We start from the raw sequence: 24,558 nt of genomic DNA on the forward strand, positions 1-24,558 counted from the left end.
ACCTGCGCTAGGTGTGTAATAGAAAAGCTCGACGACCGTCGCGAAAAGGTATCATGTAACAAGTTGCCCATCTGGGCTAAGTGCATTTGGAACTGCACACGGTCCTCTAAAACAATATCACCACAGGCGAAAAGAAATTAAGAACCTGTACCGTCACAATGATCTATGGATAAATAGGTATGAGAAATGTTCCACTGATGACAAATCCAGAATGTTTCTGGTCCTACTGGTTTGTAGTAACCCAAAATCAGTCCTTCATATCTGTGATGCGCGATCGACCTTGATCCCTCAAATGCTCCTTAATTTAATTAAGAAGTGTATGGGGGTTTTGGTTTTTTTTTTATCACCTGCCTAAAAACATGACAACTGTGCACCTGTCACTGGTTAGGGGGCAGGACGTGGCCCAGTGATAAAGCGCTCGCTCGATGCACGGTCGGTCTGGGATCAATTGGGCTATTGGGCTATTTCTCGTTCCAGCCAGTGCACCACGACTGGTATATCAAAGGCCGTGGTATGTACTACCCTGTCTGTGGGATGGTGCATATAACAGATCCCTTGCTGCTAATCGAAAAGAGTAGCCCATGAAGTGGCGACAGCAGGTTTCCTCTCTCAATATCTGTGTGTGGTCCTTGACCATATATCTGATGCCATATAACTGTAAATAAAATGTGTTGAGTGTGTCGTTAAATAAAACATTTCTTTCTTTCACTTAGATGCTGCTTTAAGCCCAGTTGGCCCTAGTATTTAAAATATATCATGATATTATTATATTATTATCAGTGATTTTTCAATGTGCACTATTCAAAACTTATTTTTGTCAATATGTCCAAGCTGTATTCTCAGTTTTTTCTATGGAATGCAAATCACTCGCCTGGCACTTATGTCAAGTTATGAGGAGAGTGATTTATCACTCACCTGAAATTTTAAAAAGTGAAGAACATCCACATTTTATGTCACAAAGGTATGTACCGCGAATTGTTACATTTTTTAAAATATAAATTGTCAAATATCATATGTAAAATTTTACTCAATCAATGTTTAGAAGTGACTTGTGATCGAAACTTGCTAAAATAATATAACTCTTGCAAAGAATTACTCAAAAGTCTATACATTGGCCCAGAGTTAAGTATATGTGTAATAAGCTAAAACAAAATAAATAATAATAATAAAACCAAACCCACATATAATTTTGATAATGACTTACAGAGTGTTTACAGAGGTGATCAAGATAAACATAAACTTAATAACACCCCGATTATTTACATTATTGAGCAAGTTCACCAACTTCTTTTGTCGTTGAAGTCTTCTAGAGATAACAGACCTGAAAAATGAAGTTATAGTTTTTAATCTCTCTCAAAAGATAAACATAAATTTAATAATAACACCCCGATTACTTACATTATTCAGCATGTTCACAAACTTCTTTTGTCGTTGAAGTCTTCTAGAGATAGCAGACTTGAAAAATTAAGTTACAGTTTTTAATCTCTCTCAAAAAAAAAATGCATTTACTAAATCAAATTTATGACATTTGGTAGAATACTATGTACAGTGATTTGTTAATCTTCAATCTTCGATTAATGAATATAACCAGCCCTGGCATTTAAAATAAGAAGAAACCTATTTTAATTTTCAGTCTCAAGAAAATTAAAAATACATGTAGGGTCATAATTATAAACATAAACAGGACTCATTTTAAATATTTTGAGATATCTTTTCAGTGGTCGAAATACAGGGTACTGCCAATCTGCCAATTTGTTTTCTAGGAAGCTTCCTACAAAATTTGGTTACAATTGGTCAAATGGTTTTGGGGGAGTTTTCGAAAATGTGAAACGTTTATGGACAACAACAGATCACGAAAGGTAACTTCAGCTTTTGGCTCAGGTGACCTAAAAATTTAATAAAAAATCAAATTTCTTTTTTTCCAAAAATATCTCTCCATTGAATTGTGGAGAGTGCCCAAGATGATCATAGTAAAATTGTAGGAGATTTAAAAGGAAAAGTTGATGGATAGCTAGATGACCTATGGATAAATAGGTATGAGAAACGTTCCACTGATGAACGTCATAGCAGAGCAAAACAAGTTAACAAATGACTACTCTCATTTTTCTGGGCGGGACATAATCCAGTGGAAAAGCGCTTGTTTGATCACTGGTATCGATCCCCATTGGTGGGCCCATTGGGCCACATCTCGTTCCAGCCAGTGCAACATGACTGACATATCAAAGGATGTGGTACATGCTATCCTGTCAGTGGGAAGTGCATATAAAAGATCCCTTGCTACATTAGGAACAATGTAGCGGGTTTCCTCTGATGACTACGTGCCAGAATTACAAAATGTTTGACATCCAATAGCTGATGATTAATTAATCAAAACATTACAAAACAAACAAGCTCATTTTTCCTACATTTTTAACCTGGATATAAAATGATAATTACGGAGCCTTCCCTCCCCTGTGTATTATCAATCCTACACTATTTCAAATACATTCAGTTGGATACTTACTGCAAAACCGACTGATATGATTTCTCTCTAGAAGCTTGAGGATTTATCTTGTCAGGCACACTCTCCCTGCTCTCTCTCATTGTTATCAGTTTTAACTTCTGTAACGCTTGTGATCAAGCCACAGAGGCTCTGGTGATCCTGTAATAATAATAGATTGTTATCAGTATTCTCTTCAGATGGTAGTACTAAACCAAATAACTTCCGGCTGGGTCAAAGTTCGAGGTGCACCCAACTTTTAATAGAGAAGTGAACACCACAAGTCCTGTGATTGGTTATAAATGTGAGTGTGTTGGTTGTAAAAAAAATCAGTTTCATCTGGGCTAAAAATGTATGCAATTTTATTTCATCTAGTACCACTGTGTCAAGTAGCCTTGTGCTTGGAACATGTATGGGGTACCTGTAAAAAAAAGTATTCAAATTTTGTGCGGAACTAGGGTAGTCATAGACGCTACCCGTTATCTCAGAAATGAGCAGCTTGACACCCACTTTTTTGTGATTCACTTTAAGGGTGAGGGGTGGAGTATTTATATCCGTGGCGTCTTATGTCGATTGATACGTTGCAGGTAGGAGTTTTAGCCACATATGTTACTATTGTCGTCTATGGGATTTGATTTGGTAGTATACACCCAGATAGGCTAGTGTTCCATCCACCCAGGGTCTGGTGATCCTGTAATAATAATAGATTGTCATCAGTATTCTCTTCAGACAGGTTAGTGTTCAACCCACCCAGGCTCTGGTGATCCAGTAATAATAATAGATTGTTATCAGTATTCTCTTCAGTCGGGCTAGTGTTCAACCCACCCAGGGTCTGGTGATCCAGTAATAATAATAGATTGTTATCAGTATTCTCTTCAGTCGGGCTAGTGTTCAACCCATCCAGGCTCTGGTGATCCTGTAATAATAATAGATTGTTATCAGTATTCTCTTCAGATAGGCTAATGTTCAACCCACCCAGGCTCTGGTGATCCTGTTATAATAATAGATTGTTATCAGTATTCTCTTCAGATAGGCTAATGTTCAACCCACCCAGGCTCTGGTGATCCTGTAATAATAATAGATTGTCATCAGTATTCTCTTCAGTCAGGCTAGTGTTCCACCCACCCAGGCTAGTGTTCCACCCATCCAGGCTCTGGTGATCCTGTAATAATAGATTGTTATCAGTATTCTCTTCAGATAGGCTAGTGTTCAACCCACCCAGGCTTTGGTGATCTTGTAATAATAATAGATTGTTATCAGTATTCTCTTCAGATAGGCTAATGTTCAACCCACCCAGGCTCTGGTGATCCAGTAATAATAATAGATTGTTATCAGTATTCTCTTCAGACAGGTTAGTGTTCAACCCACCCAGGCTCTGGTGATCCAGTAATAATAATAGATTGTTATCAGTATTCTCTTCAGTCAGGCTAGTGTTCCATCCACCCAGGGTGTGGTGATCCTGTAATAATAGATTGTTATCAGTATTCTCTTCAGTCGGGCTAGTGTTCAACCCACCCAGGCTCTGGTGATCCTGTAATAATAATAGATTGTTATCAGTATTCTCTTCAGTCGGGCTAGTGTTCAACCCACCCAGGCTCTGGTGATCCTGTAATAATAATAGATTGTTATTAGTATTCTCTTCAGATAGGCTAGTGTTCAACCCACCCAGGCTCTGGTGATCCTGTAATAATAATAGATTGTTATCAGTATTCTCTTCAGATAGGCTAGTGTTCAACCCACCCAGACTCTGGTGATCCTGTAATAATAATAGATTGTTATCAGTATTCTCTTCAGTCAGGCTAGTGTTCCATCCACCCAGGGTGTGGTGATCCTGTAATAATAGATTGTTATCAGTATTCTCTTCAGTCGGGCTAGTGTTCCATCCACCCAGGGTGTGGTGATCCTGTAATAATAGATTGTTATCAGTATTCTCTTCAGTCGGGCTAGTGTTCAACCCATCCAGGCTCTGGTGATCCTGTAATAATAATAGATTGTTATCAGTATTCTCTTCAGATAGGCTAGTGTTCAACCCACCCAGGCTCTGGTGATCCTGTAATAATAATAGATTGTTATCAGTATTCTCTTCAGTCGGGCTAGTGTTCCACCCACCCAGGCTAGTGTTCCACCCATCCAGGCTCTGGTGATCCTGTAATAATAGATAGTTATCAGTATTCTCTTCAGTCAGGCTAGTGTTCCACCCACCCAGGCTAGTGTTCCACCCATCCAGGCTCTGGTGATCCTGTAATAATAGATTGTTATCAGTATTCTCTTCAGTCAGGCTAGTGTTCCACCCATCCAGGCTCTGGTGATCCTGTAATAATAGATTGTTATCAGTATTCTCTTCAGATAGGCTAGTGTTCAACCCACCCAGGCTCTGGTGATCCTGTAATAATAATAGATTGTTATCAGTATTCTCTTCAGTCAGGCTAGTTTTCCACCCATCCAGGCTCTGGTGATCCTGTAATAATAGATTGTTATCAGTATTCTCTTCAGTCAGGCTAGTGTTCAACCCATCCAGGCTCTGGTGATCCATGTAATAATAATAGATTGTTATCAGTATTCTCTTCAGATAGGCTAGTGTTCAACCCACCCAGGCTCTGGTGATCCTGTAATAATAATAGATTGTTATCAGTATTCTCTTCAGATAGGCTAATGTTCAACCCACCCAGGCTCTGGTGATCCTGTAATAATAATAGATTGTCATCAGTATTCTCTTCAGTCAGGCTAGTGTTCCACCCACCCAGGCTAGTGTTCCACCCATCCAGGCTCTGGTGATCCTGTAATAATAGATTGTTATCAGTATTCTCTTTAGTCAGGCTAGTGTTCAACCCACCCAGGCTAGTGTTCCACCCATCCAGGCTCTGGTGATCCTGTAATAATAGATTGTTATCAGTATTCTCTTCAGATAGGCTAGTGTTCAACCCACCCAGGCTCTGGTGATCCTGTAATAATAATAGATTGTTATCAGTATTCTCTTCAGATAGGCTAATGTTCAACCCACCCAGGCTCTGGTGATCCAGTAATAATAATAGATTGTTATCAGTATTCTCTTCAGACAGGTTAGTGTTCAACCCACCCAGGCTCTGGTGATCCAGTAATAATAATAGATTGTTATCAGTATTCTCTTCAGTCAGGCTAGTGTTCCATCCACCCAGGGTGTGGTGATCCTGTAATAATAGATTGTTATCAGTATTCTCTTCAGTCGGGCTAGTGTTCAACCCACCCAGGCTCTGGTGATCCTGTAATAATAATAGATTGTTATCAGTATTCTCTTCAGTCGGGCTAGTGTTCAACCCACCCAGGCTCTGGTGATCCTGTTATAATAATAGATTGTTATTAGTATTCTCTTCAGATAGGCTAGTGTTCAACCCACCCACACTCTGGTGATCCTGTAATAATAATAGATTGTTATCAGTATTCTCTTCAGTCAGGCTAGTGTTCAACCCACCCACACTCTGGTGATCCTGTAATAATAGATTGTTATCAGTATTCTCTTCAGTCGGGCTAGTGTTCCATCCACCCAGGGTGTGGTGATCCTGTAATAATAGATTGTTATCAGTATTCTCTTCAGTCGGGCTAGTGTTCAACCCATCCAGGCTCTGGTGATCCTGTAATAATAATAGATTGTTATCAGTATTCTCTTCAGTCAGGCTAGTGTTCAACCCACCCAGGCTCTGGTGATCCTGTAATAATAATAGATTGTTATCAGTATTCTCTTCAGTCGGGCTAGTGTTCCACCCACCCAGGCTAGTGTTCCACCCATCCAGGCTCTGGTGATCCTGTAATAATAGATAGTTATCAGTATTCTCTTCAGTCAGGCTAGTGTTCCACCCACCCAGGCTAGTGTTCCACCCATCCATGCTCTGGTGATCCTGTAATAATAGATTGTTATCAGTATTCTCTTCAGTCAGGCTAGTGTTCAACCCACCCAGGCTCTGGTGATCCTGTAATAATAATAGATTGTTATCAGTATTCTCTTCAGATAGGCTAGTGTTCAACCCACCCAGGCTCTGGTGATCCTGTAATAATAATAGATTGTTATCAGTATTCTCTTCAGTCAGGCTAGTGTTCAACCCACCCAGGCTCTGGTGATCCTGTAATAATAATAGATTGTTATCAGTATTCTCTTCAGTAGGCTAGTGTTCAACCCACCCAGGCTCTGGTGATCCTGTAATAATAATAGATTGTTATCAGTATTCTCTTCAGTCGGGCTAGTGTTCCATAGTGTTCCACCCATCCAGGCTCTGGTGATCCTGTAATAATAGATAGTTATCAGTATTCTCTTCAGTCAGGCTATTGTTCCACCCACCCAGGCTAGTGTTCCACCCATCCAGGCTCTGGTGATCCTGTAATAATAGATAGTTATCAGTATTCTCTTCAGTCAGGCTATTGTTCCACCCACCCAGGCTAGTGTTCCACCCATCCAGGCTCTGATGATCCTGTAATAATAGATTGTTATCAGTATTCTCTTTAGTCAGGCTAGTGTTCAACCCACCCAGGCTCTGGTGATCCAGTAATAATAATAGATTGTTATCAGTATTCTCTTCAGTCAGGCTAGTGTTCCATCCACCCAGGGTCTGGTGATCCTGTAATAATAGATTGTTATCAGTATTCTCTTTAGTCAGGCTAGTGTTCAACCCACCCAGGCTCTGGTGATCCTGTAATAATAGATTGTTATCAGTATTCTCTTTAGTCAGGCTAGTGTTCAACTCGCCTAGGTTTGGATACCCCTCCCCCGTATCTCCTTAGTTCAAGGGTCACAACTGTAAAATTTGGATTCCCAGTCATGAGTGCAGGGTAAGGGTTTTGATGGTCGAAACAACCCTTGCTCGAACAATTGTTTTTCTTTTTAAAAAAATACATTTTCATGTGATCAGAATGGTTATTTAGTCTTTTGTGTCCACTGACTGTTGTCCGATATTTTGTCCTCACTTGTAGACTTAATTGGATCATAACTGATTATTTTTTACTTAGTTATTTGTTTATTCTGGAATTCCTAATATAACATATTAGAAACCTTTCATTTTGTTGGGAATATCACTGCTCAGGACCGGTTTACGGATCCGCGGAGCCTGAAGCACAAATAACAGCGGTGCCACCTTCCTAGGATATATATTTTGCAACACCCTTGGGGAGAGGGGAGAAATTACCTGGGGAACATAAATGTACACACCACCGCGAGACTCACCGAAGCGCGGTGCCTGTAGCACGTGCTACGTGTGCTACTAGAATAAACCGGCTCTGTCACTGCTTATAAAAACAATGGAAGTGGTAGTGTTCATTAACACAATTATCTATCTTCCTCGCTACTAATTCATATTTTCCGACGTTTGCTACTAATTCATATTTCCCAATGTTTTACACATATGATCTGACATTTTTACACATATAAACAATAAAACAACAGAAAATAGCTTTAATCAAGACTAAAAATGGCTGTGATGCACAAGATCAAATACAATTGTAGGCAATCTTTGAAACAGACTAACTTAGGTCTCACTACACAGTGTAATCTGCCATTGAAATCCATATTAAATCGCCCAACTTCAAATGAAGATTGCCAATAGAACGGGTTCTCATTGGCACTAAAGTACTAATCAAAATTATACCCAGGTGATTTTCCAGTCTTATATATTAGTTCTGAAAATCCCTGGAATAAAAACCATTAAAATGTGTCAGTATTATCATGACCTGTTACAGTATTCAAACAACCGGTAGAAAAACACTAAAGTAATCATGGAATACATGTATGTAAGCAGTTTTCAAATCAGACGTTTTTGTCTTTCCTAGGAAATGTGGCAGATGAAAAACTGGATGACCATTCCTCAAATGTTTGTACATTCTACAATTGGAAACCGTACAGTACAGTACAATAAAAACATGAGGTTTTCTCTTTTAGGAATACTTCACCTGGCCTCAAACAAATTCATATTCCCCTGAGACCGGCCTCGGTGGTGTCGTGGTTAGGCCATTGGTCTACAGGCTGGTAGGTACTGGGTTCAGATCCCAGTCAAGGCACAGGATTTTTAATCCAGATACCGACTCCACATCCTGAGTGAGTTCTCTGCAAGGCTCAGTGGGTAGGTGTAAACCACTTGCACCGACCAGTGATCCATAACTGGTTCAACAAAGGCCATGGTTTGTGCTATCCTGCCTGTAGGAAGCGCAAATAAAAGATCCCTTGCTGCCAAACGGAAAGAGTAACCCATGTAGTGGCGACAGCATGTTTCCTCTCAAAATCTGTGTGGTCCTTAACCATATGTCTGACGCCATATAACCGTAAACAATATGTGTTGAGTGCGTTATTAAATAAAACATTTCTTTCTTTCTTTTTCTTTCTTTGAGCATACCCACCTTAATTTTGCAGATGACCGTCAATTTTACGTAAATGTTGTACATAGGACGCAGCAGTTCTTTGGGATCATGCATGGTCAATATTTTCTTGTGATGCAGAGGCAGACTATAAATGTTCAAACACAAACAAGTGTAACAGTTAAAAGTCGCAGATACTAGTTTCAACCTCTTAAAGTGGACACAAAGTTTGGTTGATATAATCTACAAATCTGTAAAACATTTGCTGCTAATCGGAAAGAGTAGCCCATGTAGTGGCAACAGCGGGTTTCCTCTCAAAATCTGTGTGGTCCTTAACCATATGTCTGATGCCATATAACCGTAAATAAAATGTGTTGAGTGCGTCGTTAAATAAAACATTTCTTTCTTTGATATGCCAGTTGGGGTGCACTGGTTGGAACGAGAAATAGCACAATTGACCCACAGACAGGGATCGATCCCAGACCAACCGAGCATGAAGTTAGTGCTTTAATTATGACTGGACTATGTCTGTTCCTTTAGTTTTTAAACAAAACATAAATTGCTCCTTTGAGCGTACCCACCTTAATTTTGCAGATGACCGTGGATTTTACGTATATCTTGTACATAGGACGCAGCAGTTCTTTGGGATCATGCATGTTCAACATTTCCTTGTGATCCAGAGGCAGACTATAAATGTTCAAACACAAAACAAGTGTAACAGTTAAAAGTCGCAGATACTAGTTTCAACCTCTTAAAGTGGACACAAAGGTTGGTTAATCTACAAATCTGTAAAACATTTGAATAAAGTTACAACAGAATGGAACAAGGGTCTGTGATGTTGAAATGGGGACATTCCTTTAAATAATAAACTAGAGCTCGTCTCCATAACCTATACTTCTCAGAGGCATGTGTTTTACAAAATATAAAAGGGCCATTCCATGGTAATAACATTCTGACTCTTATGATCTCCTTCACTGAAAATCCTTTTTAAATGGAAATGCAGTTTTATCATTTATAGACTCGTTACATATAGTAGTATAAGCATGTCAGGCCTAATGTTGTTTTTGTTTAAAAAAAATAATGACTTATAAAGTGAAAAGTAAATGGACATCACTGTTTTAACACTGCAGTAAATTCCAAAACTCTGCTCTCCTGATAGAATGTTTGCTTGTTGAAATACACTGTTTAACGCAATATCCAGTCTATTTCTAAATGACGTATAGCAAATTAAAACAACAAAAAATTCTTTGTGATGTAACATTTACTTTTTAAAATTTCACTATGAGCCAGGACGTTACTTTTTGTCCAGTTCACTTATACAACTAATAAATGATATGTATATCAAATACTACTAATGAAACACTGTTATTTTAATTAATCAATGATATTTACTTGTTTTAAGTGTTTTTATCATCAAAATAAGTGCATAAAATCCTAATAAATTGAACTCGTTTTTAAAAATCCCCAAAACATTGTCATACAATATTCATATAATATACTTTCATAACCAGTGACCATACTGTCAAAAACATTGTTTATCCTGATGTTGCCAAGTCTGGTGATTTTTGTCTTACCTTTACAACACATGTACAGTCGAACCTCGTTAATCCGGACAGAATGGTTTTCTCCACAAATTGACCGGATAAACGAATTTCCGGACTACTGAATCGTGGCTTAATTTTTATTTCCCCGGTAGCATTTGCACACAATGCAACTGTTATTCTCTCCCTTGACCGTTTAACCCCTTTCACTAGCTTTGATGCTAAGCTGTAATTTGGGCCCAGTTTAAAAAACAGTCCGGTTTCATCCATGTTGAAGATATCTTCCCACTTGTAGTTCTTCAACACCTTCTTCAGCTCTTCTCTGCCGCTATTTACTGCAGTGTTGTCGGCACTTGCAAATGTACAAACTAAAAAAAAATTAAGTATAGGTATAACGTTTTCGTTGGCTACATCATCAACATTTGCATTTAGCTCAACATTGATTGTACAAATGTAGCTACATGTCTCATAAATCACATGCCCTGAATCAGTAAAGCTTCATTTATAGTCGTCTATGAATGTTCACCTCATTGCACATCAAAATTTGTTCTTCGACTTTATTTTTTTAAAATTTTAATTTAATTTTTTGAAGTTTATTTTTTTTTAATGTTTTAAAAACATTTTTAACATGCATTGAGATAGATATCTACAGATGCATTATCGATGACACTGAATATGTTTATGGTAGGCCAGACATTTAATTCTGTAGAATTCTTGTTTGCAATTTACCATATATTTTAGAATTAATATATTATTATATTTTGCCTTTTGTTGGTATTTTTATGATCATCTGATTTAATTGGAATTCAAAATATGAACCCCAGTCGATAAAGAAATTACAGTTTTTGGACAGTTTCTTCTTTCTATTCATCATTATCTGATGGGCCAAACTATCAACAATGTATATTAATATGAACTGTTGATGGCTGACAATAGCAAAAATCTCAACCACACAATTGATTTGAATTCCCCCAACCCAAGTTTATCTTCCACATGTATCTTTATCAATTACATCCTTCACTGGAGAAATGTTGGTTTATATATAGATATAGACTATGGACAGTACATGTCAGCTTCGTCGAATGCATGGCATTCTTGGAGTGTACCGTAGACTGCATCGCTTGCATGGCAATCTCGTAGTTTACAGGGTAACCTAGCATGTGTCCAGTTTTAACTGCTGCATAATTAATGGGCCAGAAGGTATACATTGAATGCAGGGTATTCCCGAAAAGATACTAAATACCATCATTCTTAAATATTTTAGTTATTGTAAATGTGTAGCAGTAGATACCCAGTGTTGCTGTATTCAACTGTCAGTTATCTGTGGATGTCAAATTAGTTGTTGTCAAAATATGAATCCAAATGGACATTAAAATTACCTTGGATAAGAGGGCAACTAGATTGTTTTTACAACTGTTTATGTGGTTTATCATTAGATATTATTTTACTCATTATTGATGGTCAAACTGCTGTGGGTGGGGGTTGCTAGGATTAGCTGCCGCTGGCTAGCAGCAGCTTTCCTAGCAATGTGGCGGATTTTCCCCCACCTACAATAGTTGGTTTCTTTATTAATATGCTATGTACAATGTTTATGTAATACCACCTGTAATTGTCAGGTGCTTATGACATGTATGTATTACGTTCTTATCATTTTATGTTGTTTTTAAAGGGACATTCCTTGAATTTGCTCCATTGTAAGATGTTTCCGACTAATAAAATATTTCTGCGATTAAAGTTACATATTAAATATATTTTCTTGCTTAGAATATCAGTGTCTGTATATTCAATGTGTTTCTGGTCGTCTTAATATTTGTAAGAAGCCCAAACTGGATTTTGTGTTAAAATAATTTCGTAAGTACGTAAAAAAAATATTTTAGGAAATAAGATGAAATTTAACCTAGTACAAATATTAGAACGATCAGAAACACGTTTAATATACAGCCACTAATATTTTATGCAGAAAAATATATTTGATATGTAATTACAATCGTTAAAAAGTCTCTGTTAGTCGATAACATCTTAAAAATTACAACAAACTCAGGAATGTCCCTTTAATAAAACAGCCATTTCATATCTAATATTGTTTTCCTGGTTGTTTGTATATTATACTATTGTATTACAAGTAGCATGCAGTTAAAGTGTTTGACTGGGAGTTAACCGCGCTTCATAAATTGTCAATTAAACACGTGTTTTTAATTATATTTATGAGACGGGTTATGACACGCTGGGGCCTTGTGCCCCAGTCTTTGTTTAACTGGAACTACTAACAGCATATGAAGTTCGCTGATTGGTGGAACTGATAATGATAGGGGATGAAGTGTCGCTGATTGGTCAGTTGTCCGATAAGTGTCACTTTTGTCAGGAAGCTCTGAGACAAGGTAAAAAAGCTTTGTCGGGTTTTTAATTCCCACCCCTTCCCCATTTCAGACCTCCTTAAATAGCTGACTCGTCATCTTTCCTTTATCAGTAGGAGTACATTGTAAAAATACACCTGTCTGAGATTCGAAATAAAATGCTGAGAACAGATTAAGTCATAAATGGATTCGAGTTTGAGTTCAATAACCATGTCCATTTAGTATTAGAAACACCATGTTAAATATGTATGGCTGTGGCGGATTTCCCCCCACCTACAATAGTTGTTTTCTTTATTAATATGCTATGTACAATGTTTATGTAATACCACCTGTAATTGTCAGGTACTTATGACATGTATGTATTACGTTGTTATCATTTTATGTTGTTTTAATAAAACGGCCATTTCATATCTAATATCGTTTTCCTGGTTGTTTGTATATTATACTATTGTACTACAAGTAGCATGCAGTTTGACTGGGAGTTAACCACGCTTCATAAAAAGGATTTTTATTTCTGAAAATTAGTTTTTAAATAAAACTGACTTTTATATGTCAAATCAGCCAGGACGTGACATATATTTTGAAATATAATTTAATATACTAATTATGATATGAATGAAGGGAAAGTAGTATTTTAGATATGATGTACTGATGCCTAATTTTTAAATTTGACATAACAGTATGTCACGTCCTGGCTTACAAAATGATTTTTTTTTCTCAAATAAAACAGTCATTAAAACCCATAAAACAAAAGTAAATTGGCAATAAAAGTAGTGATTTCCCTAGAAATTAGGCAGGGCATGGTAGACCAAACACTTTAGGGGCATTTTCACAATTTTTGGGGCTCTTGTTTTTCATTAAAAATACAATTTTTTAAAATTAAAATAAACATTAATGTAATTTATGTGCTTGCTTTAATAAATGAATGGCAAAAGATATAAAAGGCATATTTTATTAATTAATAATACCTTTTTGGGTGTTTTATAAAAGGCAGTTTTAGAATTCATTGGTGGAAAAGGCTTGTTTAATCTCAGGGCAGCATGGCGCTGATTGAGGCAAGATAGTGCTAGACTATTGAGGCATGGTGCTGCACCATGCTAAAACAAGCTAGGGAAAACACTAAAAAGTATATTTATATGTGCTTAAGGGTGTTAACTTTAAGCTATAATAAAAACTTAGTTTAACAGATCATTTTGAAATTTCCACACCTATGGACCAAATACCATGGAATGGCCCATAAACATGACTGAAAGGGTATTTTGCTATATGAAGTCTTTTTCAAATGTACAGAATTGTGTAGGGCTATCCATTTTAGTGTCTACATTTTGCCATCATTGGGGAGCTTTACTGAAATGGCATTAACTTTTATCACGCGGAACAAGGATGCCATCTGTGACACCTCTGACTTACGGCAATTTATACCACATGACAGCAGCAATTGCCGTTGGTGCTGTGGTTAAATTCGAGCCCTGATTTTGTTGTATTAAAAACATCAGGATGACCAGAAACACTTCGGATGTACGGAAATGGATAACCTAAACAATAAAATATAATTAATGTCACATTTTAATTATTAAGAATGACTCTTAATTGTGAAGGGACAAAGACAGAAGGTTACATTAAACCACAACTGTAAAATAATAAGTAAATGTTGTTTGGTTTACAGTCTGTATGAGACACACAACTGAAATATATTATTAATATACATGTATAGTAAAATGTTTTATTTAGACCCAAAATACGGTAGCCCGTGGCTAGTGTTTATCATTGGACTAGTACATAGTTAGTCTAATGATGCCCAACGGCTACTACAAATAACCCAAAATAATTACCAGCACCCCAGCTAAAATGTGACATTTTTGTTGACCAAATTCATATGCACAATCTAATTATTATAAATAAATACTATCTCTCCAGTCAATCTACCTACCAGTGCAATTTAATTTCTTTTTCTATACTTAATAATGAACAAAAATACAACACAAACTTTTATCTCAATCCAAACCCCAGTAAGCTGAATACCCATCCAAATAGACTTTCTTTCTTTTTTTCTTTTTACATATCGCTCATTTTGGCCAATGGGTGTAATGTTTATAGTCTGTCCCATCCTCTTACAAAAATGTGGTTTTGTAAATAATTTGAGTTTGGTTTGACATAAGAAGAAAAGAAAAGAAAACAATTGGATCAAAAATATATATCTTGTAGTAAATCCCATAGTATGAAAAAAAGGCGTTCTCTGTGGAAAGGACTATAGATGGGTATAATATAACTTGCATGATTAATAAAAGACAATGGTAACATTATTTCAACATTTGGCTGACAGGTACAGTTTAATTTTTGACAGGCTCAAATTGACTGATATACGTCATTTTGACAGGCACCACTAACAAAACAAAAGAATTCCAGGCCCCTTCAATGTGAAAAAAAAAAATTGAAGTGAGTAATTAAACTGCTCCCTTAACTTGAATAATGGGGAGCCATTTAAGCTATTATCATATTGATACTATATAAATTCACATGCTAATGGGAGATACAAATCACTCTCCTTGAACTATAGTCTCAAAGAAGTGATCAAAAAAGAAATGTTTTATTTAACGACACACTCAACACATTTTATTTACGGTTATATGGCGTCGGACATATAGTTAAGGACCACATATATATTGAGAGAGAAAACCCGCTGTTGCCACTTCATGGGCTACTCTTTCCGACTAACAGCAAGGGATCTTTTATTTGCACTTCCCACAGGCAGGATAGTACAAACCATGGCCTTTGTTGAACCAGTTATGGATCACTGGTCGGTGCAAGTGGTTTACACCTACCCATTGAGCTCAGGGTTTGAGTCGGTATCTGGATTAAAAATCCCATGCCTCGACTGGGATCCGAACCCAGTACCTACCAGCCTGTAGACCGATGGCCTAACCACGACGCAATCGAGGCCGGTCTAATGAAAGTATTTTAACCCAAATTTTCACTGCCATTTTTTTATTTTATATATATATATATATATATATATAATGTTTTCTGTCAATTTTTGCTAAAGTTATTTCCCCAGAATAGAACTGTTTTCGGGTTTATTTGGGTTTGGGTTTTTTAATAGTTCTTTTAAATGTATTTCATTAGTACACCAAAAAATCGATATCATTGTTGTCATATTATTTAGAAAGACAGTGTCCACGGTCCCTAGCTATATTATGATTGATATTCGGAAAACCCACACATTTGCTACATGCTTTCCCTATGGTTTCTCAGTTCGCAGTTATGTTTGTGTTTGGAAAGATTTGTGTCAGTACGTTTATATAAATGGTTTCACTGTTACCTGCTGTTTTTGTTCTTAATCGTTTTTCTTCTATTTGTAATGGGAACCTTCCGGTATCTGGGCGTTTATTAACAACAATGCATACAATGAACGAAATTACAATGGTATCTCATAGCAACAGATGACGGTCCAACAATGTCATTATCACGTGGTTTTATCAATTTCCGAACACCTCCGAACACGGCATTACCGGTAGTACACACATAATGCCAGTACACAAGTTCAAAACATATTTATTACTGCATATTTTTTTATGTAACATTTCATGAATTTTGCAGATGTTCATCTTCATAATAATGACGTTATACTGTCGGTGCATTCGTAAACAAACAAACATTTCCGAATGACGTCACTTTACATCCCTTGAATAATGACGTCGTTATGTACAGTTGGTGTACAGGTGGATGGCGTTGGGGGGTAACATTGGTATATGTGTTGGTGATGAGAAATAGCAGCTTTAAATATATTGTGTATTGTGAGTTCCTGCTATCGGTGCCAGGCCAATGGAAATTGTGAGAATGATAGTTTTGTTCTTACGTCGCTAGTCTTAATTTTGCATAACCAATCTTTTGTATTTGTCCAAATTGTTAAATTTAAGAATCATACTCTGCGGCAGCCTTGTGTAATGTTTCAAATACGATGTGACGTCATTTGTAAATCATATATGATGTCGGTAAATAAAAGGCGCTAACTGCAGTAAAAATAAAAAGGGAATTCCCCATTTAAAAGTTCCGGTCCATAAATTTATCACACGGTTTCATATTGTCTTCATCAATATAGTAAGATTGAATAGGTATGTATATATGCCATTCTCCCAGAAGTTGTCACTTTGCATAGTAATACCTTTGTAAAAGAAAATAATGTTTTTAACATATGATTTTTTTATTGTCATGTCTTATCTCTGGGGTCAGGTGAATGTATTGTGATAGGGTAGCTTGAAATTAATCACCTATTTGTAATAATAATAACAAAGGGTATTTATAGCTCAGATGTTTGCGGGAAGCCTATCAAGCAACAATGTATTACATATATGTTAGTGGTCTCCAACTTAGCTGTGTACGTCATAGCCCTACTTGATATGCATAACGTTAGGGTCCCGACGGTCGGCTCCGCCGGGTCCCATTGGTGGGCACCCCTACACGATCTATTAAAGGAACATTCCTGAGTTTGCTGCTATTTTTAAGATGCTATCGACTAACAGAGACTTTTTAACGATTGTAATTACATATCAAATACATTTTTCTGCATAAAATATTAGTGGCTGTATATTAAATGTGTTTCTGATCGTTCTAATATTTGTATTAGGTTAAATTTCATTTTATTTCCTAAAATATTCTTTTCGTACGTACGAAATTATTTAAAGACAAAATCCAATTTGGGCTTCTTACAAAAATTAAGACGACCAGAAACACATTGAATATACAGTCTGATATTCTAAACAAGAAAATATATTTAATATGTAAGTTTAATGGTAGAAATATTTTATTAGTCGGAAACATCTTACAATGCAGCAAACTCGGGAATGCCCCTTTAGTCCAGCTCCCAGATACCAATTTTCTTAAGAAAACTGCATATTATGAAGATTTTATGAAACTTTCAGGGATTGAAGGTAACATATATGGTTTCAATCTCAGAAGGGGTGCCCACTCATCCGGGCACTATTTTTAAGATGGCCGCCATTTTTCAAAATGGCCAACGTTTTTCCAGGTCCGAACACTAAAAATGATAGAAATAACCGATTTCAATGATCTTAGTGTCGATTCATATGTTTTTGACAACTCTAAAACTGAAATTCGAACTGAATTTCGGAAATCCAATATGGCGACCCGTAGTGGTCATTTTCCAAGATGGCGGCCATTATTTAAAAAAACAAAATAATAATTAACCAATTTTCACAATCTTGGTGTCGATTTATAGTAAGACAGATTATGAGGTTTAAACTTTGGAAAATCGAATATTGTGATCAGTAACGGCCACTTTCCAAGATGGCTGTCATTTTTTTTGAACTTGAATAACTATTAAGATTGAATGATTCTGGTGTCAACCTATGTTGTTTTTGTTCGAAGAAAATGGCGAGCAAGTTGCATTTGAAGATTGGTGTTCGGAAGAAGCTAAACAGCATCCACTGTTCAAGTATTGGCTCATATCACTTCAGCTCTTGAAGCTTCTCTTCACATTTGTCCGCTCGATTCGTCAATGCAACTTTGGTTTGTACCTCACTTCACTGAAGAAGATGCTACCATGGTTTTTCGTAATGGACCACCCAAACTACTCGCGTTGGCTTTCGGTACATGTGAAAGACCTTGTCGAACTCGAAACTACTGCACCTGCCATCTACCGAAGATTTCTCAACGGAGACTGCTATCTGTAAAACTCATAGGCCCATGAGCAAAACAACGCTGTTGTCAAAGGTGATGGAGGTGCTATCGGACTTACTGAAGACAATGATGCATTACGTAGATGGAATATAGTTGGTCCATTACTGAGTGAACTTATCAACGAATTCGAGGTTGGTCTCAACAAGAACTCTGCTCCTGTAAATCCGAAACACCATGAGCAGTATCGATCCTTTCAAACGAAGTTCTTGAAGAAAGTTCAGTCTGTGCGGGATTCATTCAACGAGTTTGGTAACCCATTCAGTGATGACAGTTCAGAGCTATTCGTCTTAGACTCAAAGGTCATCGTTCAAGCTGACATTGTGGAAAAGATGAACGGAGCAGAATCAACTGGAATGGAATGTTACAACAAGTTTCGAGAAGAAAGATTTGTTCGGAGATCAGAGCCACTGGATGCAGCAATTACTCGGACAAATCTACCACTATTTGCAAGTAAGAAGACGTGTCGCACAAAGGCCAATGGACATGTCCGTATCCTTAAATTGGATGTAGAGTGTTCTCCAGATTGTTCATTATCAGCCAGAACCGTCAGCTAGATCTAGATACATTCTTTCAGTGTGCAAATCAACCATTTCCTGATGCCTTGTCTGCAGATGGTGATCTCCATCTCGGGCAGAAAGCTGACCTGTTCGGACTGTTGGAAACTGTGCCAGACAATGCTGACAACACAGCAAGCAACCGTGTCACATGTGATGGTTTCATCATTGACGTAGCTGCACTCGTTAGCATCTTGCAACCCGGAAAAGAACTGAAAGCATTTGACCAGTACTAATCGAACACGTTTGCTCCTCATCTCACCAAACAAGTCACAACAGTTAATGCTACTCGTCTTGATGTTGTTTGGGATGCATACGTAAAAGATAGCTTGAAAGAGCAGACGCTACAGAAACGGGGTACAGGGGTGAAGATGGTTGTCCGGTTATCAGGTGCACTGCCCAGACGTTGGAAGGATTTCCTAAGAAATTCAGACAACAAACAGTTATTTGACTTACTTTCATTCTTGACCATTGAAAGGATGAGTAGTACGATGGCAGTTTTATCCAATATCCACAACAGTGTACACCAGTCAGCATCTGCATCAACCCTTCTACCCACCGTAAAGCATGAAGAGGCGGTACCAGGATATTCGTACATCTAACAGATATGGTAACAGACGGAATAACCAAGATAGGCATTCGGACAGTAGATACAGATGTGTTAGTCCTTGCTTTAGCTAGCTTCAACAAGTTATATGCTATAGGACTACGAGAACTGTGGTTGTTATTCGGAACAGGCAAGAACTATAGAAATATTCCTGTACATAGAATTGCTGGTGAAATTGGTACCGAAATGTGCTCAGCTCTTCCTGGCTTCCACGCGTATAGTGGGTGTGACACTGTGTCTGCCTTTGTTGGCAGAGGGAAGAAATCAGCCTGGCAAACGTGGAAGGCTTTCCCAGCAGTTACGTCGGAATTCACCAGTATATCTACTGTGTTACGTTCGTTACCTGATGATGTATTTAGGAACTTAGAGCGCTCCACATGCTTGATGTACTCATCTAGCACTGAACAAACAGAGGTCAACATGATCCGAAAAGAACAGTTCACCATTGGGAACAAACGACTCGAAAGTCTGCCTCCAAGGAAGGAAGCATTACGACAGCATACCCTACGTGCAGCGTTTCAAAGTCGCCATGTTTGGGGGCAGTCGCGCGAGGGGAGGGCAGAAAACTGATAGTCACTGGGAGCCTAAGTGGTCCACTTTAGATGAACTATGCAAATCTTGTCAAGAGTTAGTCAAGTGCAGATTCACGAAGGGATGTTCGAGGGCTTGCTCCTGCAGAAAAGCTCAACTCAAATGCACTCTTCTTTGCCACTGCCAAGGTGAATGTTCGGAGTAAATATGTAAGTTGACACCAGAGATTACCTCCGACAACTAAGCCCAATTTCACTTTCATGGAACACAGTGGCCATCTTGGAAAGTGGCCGTTACTGATCACAATATTCGATTTTCCAAATTTTAAACCTGATAATCTTTCTTACTATGGTCAAAAACATATAAATCGACACCAAGATTGTGAAAATCGGTTATTAATTTTTTCATAAATAATGGCCGCTACGGGTCACCATGTCGGATTTTCGAAATTACAAACTCAATATTCAGTTTTAGAGTTGTCAAAAACATATGAATCGACACTAAGATCATTGAAATCGGTTATTTCTATTCTTTTTAGTGTTCGCACCTCAAAAAACGGTGGCCATTTTGAAAAATGGCGGCCATCTTGAAAATAGTGCCCGGATGAGTGGGCACCCCTTCTGAGATTGAAGCCATATATGTTACCTTCAATCCCTGAAAGTTTCATAAAATATGCAGTTTTTTTTCTGCGTGGGACCCAGACTACTTTAAAAGAAAGTGTTTCAGAACACTTTGGCTTCTTCCCATTTTTTCGATTCTTTGGTTATATTTTGTTTTAAAGTCGGATTAACTTCCGAGAACGTTCGGGCTTTAAGTCAGTAGCAATTTTTGGGAAATAAACATACAATTTTATTATTTATATCAGGGCTGTAGCTAGCGCGGGGGGGGGGGGGGGGGGGGGGGGGGGGGGGGGGGGGGTTTGCCCAGCCCCCCTCCCCCCGAAAAAAATCCGGAAAGCATTAAAGAAATTCTCTTCTTAACTGTTTAAGGAGTTTTAGACTATTAACTACTCAGTTGCCCCCCCCCCCCCCCCTCCAACAAAAAATCCTAGCTACGGCCCTGATTATTCATCTATTTTGTGTATCATGTATAACATGCCAATGTTGTAAATAGTTGTCATTTGTAAATAAATATCGTTTTTGTTACCTTTCAAATTGTGTTTGTTCGGTCATTTATTTATTAATTACAAGAAATCATCCGGTAAAAAACCGAGTCATCCTGTTCAGTATTTCAAATTCAAGCAGTGATCTTTACAAAGGATTTTAATTATGCCCATTACGGTGTTGACAGAGAATAAACATACGCGGTGATCCATCCATTTTTTGCCTGGTCATTTGTAGAAAACTAAACTTGACGGCACCTTTCGTTAATATCATTTGAAAACATTGTGGTTTCCTCTACATAAAAGCAATCATATAACATGTCTTGGTTTATCATTATACATCTGTGACGGTACATGCTCTTAATATTTGTTTTCGCCTGGGGCGATATTAATTGTTTTAGAAGGCCGTGTGCAGTTCCATAATTGCACTTATCCAGGTGGGCAACTTGTTACGTAATACTTCTGCGCGACGGTCCTCGATCGGTACGCCTAATACACACCCAGAGTAGGTGTGGAGGCCATGTCGCTAGTAGTTACGTAATATCTCCGGTAGTGCTGTTTATGGCCAGGAGATTGCTCGCGGTTGGCGACAGCCAGACTGACAATCAGAGAGAAATATACCGACTCTGGGAGAGGTGGAATATCAGATGATAAGATTCGGTGCCGCGATTTACCCCCAGGCGATATTTCGATTTATAATAAATAGCTAGTGTTTTAGAGTTATGAAAGGAAGCAAAAAGGACGGCTCCCAGGGAACGTAGTCCGTTTGGACTTTGGTAAATATTTTATTTCTGCTCTGTTGTATAACCTTGATGTGATTGATGTGACTTTAAATATTTTAATACTGTATTATACCAATATTCTTTAGACAGTGTCTTCGGTCATCTGACGAAGTAAATCGTAGACTTTTTGTTCTAACATTATACGAGTATTTGGTAATATAAAGCTTAGCCAGTCATCCTAGAAGACCTAGGTAAACTGTAGGTTATTGTCTTTATTGTGATAGGTACCAGTATTAATTCTGTGTTACAAGGTTACTGAATGAGTAGTTAAGGGTTAATTAAAAATTAACCAGTTAGGAATAGAGTGGTAATTCCTTTATTAATTAAGTTCTCCTGGCAGCGTTTCTCAATTATCACACGTTACTGAACGAGTAGTAAGGGTTAATTAAAAATTAACCAGTTAGGAATAGAGTGGTAATTCCTTTATTAATTAACTTCTCCTAGAAGCGTTTCTCAATTATCACACGTGTGGGTGTTGTGTCACGGTGAAGTGAGTCGCATATTGTGTAAACTAGACTCCTAGAGATTAACTAATTAAGTGATCAGTTCTGGGTTGTTATTATTGTTGTTATTAATTAACTACTACGGCTGTACATTTGTCAGCGTAGGTTAATACAGATTCCAAAGTGTATTGTGTTTTTGTTGTGTTTTCTAGTGAACTAAACGTGCTATAATAATATATACTTTTTATAAGATCGTATCTCTGATCATACCTAGAGACGAGTCAAAGCGGTTTTGAACTGCCTGTTACAGAGAGATCTAATAGATCTACAGTTAGGAGAGATATTTTGATAATCGTGTTTTATTCAGTTACGGGTATTATAGAATCCCCGTGACAACATCATAGGCTGTGATTTCTGACCGGTGTTACGGTGTTGACGTGATATTTGCAAAATGAGTAACAGAGAAGGATTATCTTGTAAAATAAACCATAAATGTAATTTCATCTTGAGAATACATGCTTTCCATCTTCAAGTCTTTATTAAGAGACTGATTGTTATAAAATACTGAATGAACTCAATTTTGAGTTATTTTGATTTAGGTTCAGTCCCAAGACCTTGATTTGTAACAAGACAATTTCAGGTTTTTCACCCTATTAAATCAAACATTTGTTCATAAATCCAGGTACCTCTGTGACTTTTAATTCATATTTAATTATTTAAGTGATGTACGAAAACTGAGGAATGATGTCAATATCATAGTCGAGACCGTCGCAAACCTGTAGCTACTATAGTAACTGTAGTGACATCAGAAGTGTGCTATATAGAGAATAATACATGAGTGGCCGTTAGATATGCATATAGAGGTTATTACCAGTGTTTTTCGGTATCGTCAATATCGAGGGTTGAAAATTAGCAATCGCTCGGTCGCCCGTGGCGACCTTTATTGGCTAAGGGCGACTAAGAATTTTACAAAGGTAGTCCGTTGGGCGACCATCAAATTAAGGGTCTGGCGAATATGGTAACAGTTAAAAAAGAAATGCACTGAAACTTAATCGAATGTGATAAAACACACCACGTCTGCCCTGGCGAGAACTACAGATCTGACAGCAGAAGACATAGAACATTCTCTATATTTTGAACCGGCCTCGGTGGCGTCGTGGTTAGGCCATCGGTCTACAGGCTGGTAGGTACTGGGTTCGGATCCCAGTCGAGGCATGGTATTTTTAATCCAGATACCGACTCCAAACCCTGAGTGAGTGCTCCGTAAGGCTCAATGGGTAGGTCTACACCACTTGCACCGACCAGTGATCCATAACTGGTTCAACAAAGGCCGTGGTTTGTACTATCCTGCCTGTGGGAAGCGGAAATAAAAGATCCCTTGCTGCTATTCGGAAAGAGTAGCCCATGTAGTGGCGACAGCGGGTTTCCTCTCAAAATCTGTGTTTGTCCTTAACCATATATCTGACGCCATATAACCGTAAATAAAATGTGTTGAGTGCGTCGTTAAATAAAACATTTCTTTCTCGATATTTTGACAGCGCCAGGCTTTGGACCGGGTATTTATAAGAATAAAGCTCAAAATGTATTGCACACACTGCATGTATTTTTTAAATCTGGAAGTCGTTGACTTATTGGAATGGACCGGATACGCCATAATTATCTAGTGGACCTACTGGTGGGTGAGGTGGAGGGGTTCACAGATTTATTTTTCTTTTCATATTTATTTTATTAGTAGCTTACTACTGTAGCATTTATAATATCTCAATCCAGTGTCTCGTATATAGAGGACAGCCATTCCCGAGAAAATCCTTTACTGGCAATTTCATCCCTGTTGTATCGCCATAGAGGACTGCCACTCCAGACTAGTTTACTGAAACACGCGCAGTTCTGCTTTTAATCTATTTGTACTGCACTATTTCTGAGACAATGCAAATCAAGGAGCAAACCTTGGCTATTCTAGCATTTTGTCTTCACCCCTGTATTATAAATGAGATTTAATCTGTATAATTTAATGGTAATTTGTAACACACCCCCCCCCCCCCCCCCCCCCCCAAAAAAAAAAAACCCACACCAAAAAACCACAACATTTTTATTTATACTGGATTTCTTTTTCAATATGTTATTTGAGTTGGTATAGGTTTAATTGTTTTTATATG

The 24,558-nt window shown here is 37.7% G+C and overlaps 1 long non-coding RNA gene across 3 annotated transcripts; it reads right to left on the minus strand.

Moving 5' to 3' along the window:
- Window positions 1-596: 596 nt before the first annotated feature.
- Window positions 597-16,626, minus strand: LOC121388969. Of its 3 annotated transcripts, XR_005960032.1 has the most exons (5): window positions 16,006-16,626; window positions 9,373-10,700; window positions 8,834-8,939; window positions 2,504-2,641; window positions 597-1,321 (listed from the first exon to the last, which is right to left on the minus strand). It is a non-coding gene; the product is annotated as an uncharacterized LOC121388969 (long non-coding RNA). The 3 variants fall into 3 exon arrangements; XR_005960030.1 differs by lacking the exon at window positions 16,006-16,626 and having other exon boundaries at window positions 9,373-12,069; XR_005960031.1 differs by lacking the exons at window positions 8,834-8,939; window positions 16,006-16,626 and having other exon boundaries at window positions 9,373-12,069.
- Window positions 16,627-24,558: the final 7,932 nt, after the last annotated feature.

This window comes from Gigantopelta aegis, chromosome 14 (genome assembly GCF_016097555.1).
Source record: "Gigantopelta aegis isolate Gae_Host chromosome 14, Gae_host_genome, whole genome shotgun sequence".
NCBI classification, from domain to species: domain Eukaryota; kingdom Metazoa; phylum Mollusca; class Gastropoda; order Neomphalida; family Peltospiridae; genus Gigantopelta; species Gigantopelta aegis.